Here is a 5,364-nt window from a genome sequence, read left to right on the forward strand (position 1 = left end):
CTACTTTGTTTCCTTTTCTCTCTCGCTCTCCTCCCACACTACTCACTCTGCCCCTACACAGATGGTAATGCGCCACCGCAACCTTCGCTCTCTCTCTCCCACTACTCTCTCCTCTTCCATCCTATCATCTCTTCCCTCTGCTCAATCCTTCTCCCTCCAATCTCCTGATTCTGCCTCCTCAACCCTCCTCTCCTCCCTTTCTGCATCCTTTGACTCTCTGTGTCCCCTATCCTCCCGGCCGGCTCGGTCCTCCCCTCCAGCTCCGTGGCTTGATGACTCATTGCGAGCTCACAGAACAGAGCTCCGGGCAGCGGAGCGTAAATGGAAGAAAACTAAACTCCCTGCCGACCTGGCATCTTTTCACTCCCTCCTCTCTACATTTTCTTCATCTGTTTCTGCTGCTAAGGCCACTTTCTACCACTCTAAATTCCAAGCATCTGCCTCTAACCCTAGGAAGCTCTTTGCCACATTTTCCTCCCTGCTGAATCCCCCCCCCCCCCTCCTCTCTCTCTCTGTGGATGACTTCGTCAACCACTTTGAAAAGAAGGTTGACGACATTCGATCCTCATTTGTTAAGTCTAATGACACTGCTGGTCCTACTCACACTGCCCTACCCTATGCTTTGACTTCTTTCTCCCCTCTCTCTCCAGATAAAATCCTGCGACTTGTGACTGCAGGCCGCCCAACAACCTGCCCGCTTGACCCCATCCCCTCCTCTCTTCTCCAGACCATCTCCGGTGACCTTCTCCCCTACCTCACCTCGCTGATCAACTCATCCTTGACCGCTGGCCACGTCCCTTCCGTCTTCAAGAGAGCGAGAGTTGCTCCCCTTCTCAAAAAACCAACACTCGATCCCACTGATGTCAACAACTACAGACCAGTATCCCTTCTTTCTTTTCTTTCCAAAACTATTGAGCGTGCCGTCTTTAGCCAACTCTCTTGCTATCTCTCTCAGAATGACCTTCTTGATCCAAACCAGTCAGGTTTCAGGACTGGTCATTCAACTGAGACTGCTCTTCTCTGTGTCACGGAGGCTCTCCGCACTGCTAAAGCTAACTCTCTCTCCTCTGCTCTTGTCCTTCTAGACCTGTCTGCTGCCTTTGATACTGTGAACCATCAGATCCTCCTCTCCACCCTCTCCGAGCTGGGCATCTCCGGCGCGGCTCACTCCTGGATTGCGTCCTACCTGACCGGTCGCTCCTACCAAGTGGCGTGGCGAGAAGCTGTCTCCGCACCACGTGCTCTCACCACTGGTGTCCCCCAGGGCTCAGTTCTAGGCCCTCTCCTTTTCTCCCTATACACCAAGTCACTTGGCTCTGTCATATCCTCACATGGTCTCTCCTATCATTGCTACGCTGACGATACACAACTAATCTTCTCCTTTCCCCCTTCTGATAACCAGGTGGCGAATCGCATCTCTGCATGTCTGGCAGACATATCAGTATGGATGACGGATCACCACCTCAAGCTGAACCCTGGCAAGACGGAGCTGCTCTTCCTCCCGGGGAAGGACTGCCCGTTCCATGATCTCGCCATCACGGTTGACAACTCCGCTGTGTCCTCCTCCCAGAGTGCGAAGAGCCTAGGCGTGACCCTGGACAACACCCTGTCGTTCTCCGCCAACATCAAGGCGGTGACCCGCTCCTGCAGGTTCATGCTCTACAACATTCGGAGAGTACGACCCTGCCTTACACAGGAAGCGGCACAGGTCCTAATCCAGGCACTTGTCATCTCCCGTCTGGACTACTGCAACTCGCTGTTGGCTGGCCTCCCTGCCTGTGCCATTAAACCCCTACAACTCATCCAGAATGCCGCAGCCCGTCTGGTGTTCAACCTTCCCAAGTTCTCTCACGTCACCCCCCTCCTCCGCACACTCCACTGGCTTCCAGTTGAAGCTCGCATCCGCTACAAGACCATGGTGCTTGCCTATGGAGCAGTGAGGGGAACGGCACCTCTGTACCTTCGGGCTCTGATCAGTCCCTACACCCAAACGAGGGCATTGCGTTCATCCACCTCTGGCCTGCTGGCTCCCCTTCCTCTGCGGAAGCATAGTTCCCGCTCAGCCCAGTCAAAACTGTTCGCTGCTCTGGCACCCCAATGGTGGAACAAGCTCCCTCACGACGCCAGGACAGCGGAGTCACTCACCACCTTCCGGAGACATTTGAAACCCCACCTCTTTAAGGAATACCTGGGATAGGATAAAGTAATCCTTCTACCCCCCCCACTGGCTATAGGGTGAACGCACCAATTGGTGAGTCGCTCTGGATAAGAGCGTCTGCTAAATGACGTAAATGTGCCCTTGAGCAAGGCACTTAACCCTAATTGCTCCTGTAAGTCGCTCTGGATAAGAGCGTCTGCTAAATGACTAAAATGTAATGTAAATGTATGGTGCCCTCCTACACACACACGAACACACACACACACACACACACACACACACACACACACACACACTGACTAAAGTCTTTAAAAACACAGGTCACTGTTTTCATGAGGTTATTAATGTCATTCTGTAAAAAGTGTCAGTGAACTTCTCCATTAAACCTGGCAAGTAGTTTTCTCCTTGGTCTGTGTTCACGGTTCCCATTACTTTTTCTGGTGTGATGTCGCCACCTAGTGGTCTCATGTATTATTAGCTTCTAACCAGTACAGCCAGAGGAGGATGCAGGTTGGCATTTATTGTCATGAATCTTGCCTCAGAGGCAGCTCTGCAGAGCGGTCACTAGCTGGCACAGCCACAAAGTCATAAAATCTGATTTTAAACCTAACCCTAACCTTAACCACACTGCTAACCCTAATGACTAAACTCTTGTTCCTCTCAAGGTTTCTTCCAGGAGGATGGGCCTCCAACCCTCTGACTCTTGTTCCTCTCAAGGTTTCTTCCAGGAGGATGGGCCTCCAACCCTCTGACTCTTGTTCCTCTCCAAGTTTCTTCCTTCTACAGAGTTTTTAGCTGCTTGCCAAGGGGTCTGGGCTGGCTTACTGTAAAAGCACATTGTGACTGATGATGTAGAAAAGGGATTTATGGATGCAATTTAATTGATTGATTGAAGTTTCAATTTCAACTTTATTTGTCCCAGAGGGCAATTGGTTTTGCAGCAGGTAAGGACGAGACATAAAAAAAACATGTAAAATCCACATGGATCACAATGATACACCAAGACAACAACACAATGATACACCAAGACAACAACACAATGATACACAATTACAAAAACACCATGATAACAATACAATGACAACAAAACCATGACAAAACACAATGATACACAATGACAACAACACCATGACAACAACACAATGATACACCATGACAACAACACAATGACAACAACACAATGATACACCATGACAACAACACAATGATACACCATGACAACAACACAATGATACACCATGACAACAACACAATGATACACCATGACAACAACCACATAACCAGATAAAAACCAACATCACATAACCAGATAAAAACCAACATCACATAACCAGATAAAAACCAACACCACATAACCAGATAAAAACATCACATAACCAGATAAAAACCATCACATAACCAGATAAAAACCATCACCTAACCAGATAAAATCCAACACATAACCAGATAAAAACCATCACACAACCAGAGAAAAACCAACATCACATAACCAGATAAAAACCATCACATAACCAGATAAAAACCATCACACAACCAGATAAAAACCATCACATAACCAGATAAAACCACCACACAACCAGATAAAAACCATCACATAACCAGATAAAAACCAACATCACACAACCAGATAAAAATCATCACATAAACAGATAAAAACCAACATCACATAACCAGATAAAAACCATCACATAACCAGATAAAAACCATCATATAACCAGATAAAAACCAACATCACATAACCAGATTGTTCAAATCATTGCCTGGCTAGCTAAAATCGGTGGAGCATGATCTCTTAATCTCAGGGTTGTTGGTTCAAGCCCTACATTGGGCGATAATTTCCTTTGGGGGTGGCAGGTAACCTAGCGGTTTCCGGTTCAAATTCTGGTTGGAAGTGGGCCGGCAACTGAAGAGTTGAGCCCCACCTGTTTTTTTTTTTGGTTGCCTGTTTTGCATGTTATTTTTCACATATCAGTTTGCAAACAATGTAAAAAAAAAAAAGAATCATTGAGCATACAAACATGGTCAATTTTTTTGCTTTCTTGAGTAAGGTAGCTCCAAAATGCAGGTGTTTCAGCCTAGCTCAGTGCTTTCTGTGGTGGTGGGGCAGCCAGTGGAAAATACGGAGCATAGGGGTTGGTAATGTTCTCTAGTTGCGCCGTGATTGGCTCAGTGTTCTGTCACTCATGGGGACACTACGTCACCACAAAATCTACGGGGAGAGCTCGAAAAATTCAAGCCCCTTGGGTGCTGCAATAGAGTTACATTAGAAGTGACCATCCAAGAAGGCTCAACGTCATTGGCTACAGATAAAATGATGTCAAATCAAATTAAACAATGAGTGGTTTGGAAGGAATCAATGGCTAACTGCAAGCTTTGCAAAGCAATCACTAGCCTGCTATTCAGTGGAGTGGGTGTGTGGTCCAAGTCTGGGTTTAAGGGCCTCTTTTCCAAGCTTAAAAGGATAAACATTCAACACAATGGGCCAGAAAAGGTTGAATACATTGACCATGCTGTCAATCCAGCATGACTTCTGCCGCATTCAAAACAACTGGAAACTCGGAACTGGGAAATCTCAGACTTCAGTGAGTTCAAAACAACTGGGAACTGGGAAATAAACGAGCTCCGACTGGGAAAATACGTTTTGAACGGTCATCAAACTTGGAATTCCAAGTCAGGAACTCTGGCCTCTTTCTAGAGCTCCAACCTGAAGATCACTAACATCATGATTCGATCCCAGTTGTCTTGAAAGCACCATAAATCCAGAGAATGCCAGACTTTGATGACAAAGTTTGATGTAAAAAATAATTGCCCACAAGAAGGACCACCGCGCCACCTTCCTGTTCAAGTGAGCACAGCACAACAAGGTGAGTCCAAAAATGTATTGTATGCTGCTGCATAAATGCTGTAATATGGCAGGGAGATATGTATACTGTAGCTAAGAAATTAATACTAAGTGTATGTTGTGTGATGAAGATTTTTTAGTAAACTATTGGATAAACAGACGATACGAATATATAGTCAGGATTCTCTGTTGCTAGGCAAGAACGTGAATGGTTCCTTTCACTGGGTTTGGGAGTGTATGTGAAGTGGGGATCTGACCTAGGGTCGAATTGCTCGCTCTTACCTAATCCATGGCTGTCCTACCTTATCAGAGACTGAAACCAGACTGTTGCCTAATGCATCTCTCCTCAAACAAAGTAGAAAGA

Source organism: Coregonus lavaretus, assembly GCF_964263955.1.
Source record: "Coregonus lavaretus genome assembly, contig: HAP1_SCAFFOLD_1725, whole genome shotgun sequence".
Taxonomy (NCBI): Eukaryota; Metazoa; Chordata; class Actinopteri; order Salmoniformes; family Salmonidae; genus Coregonus; species Coregonus lavaretus.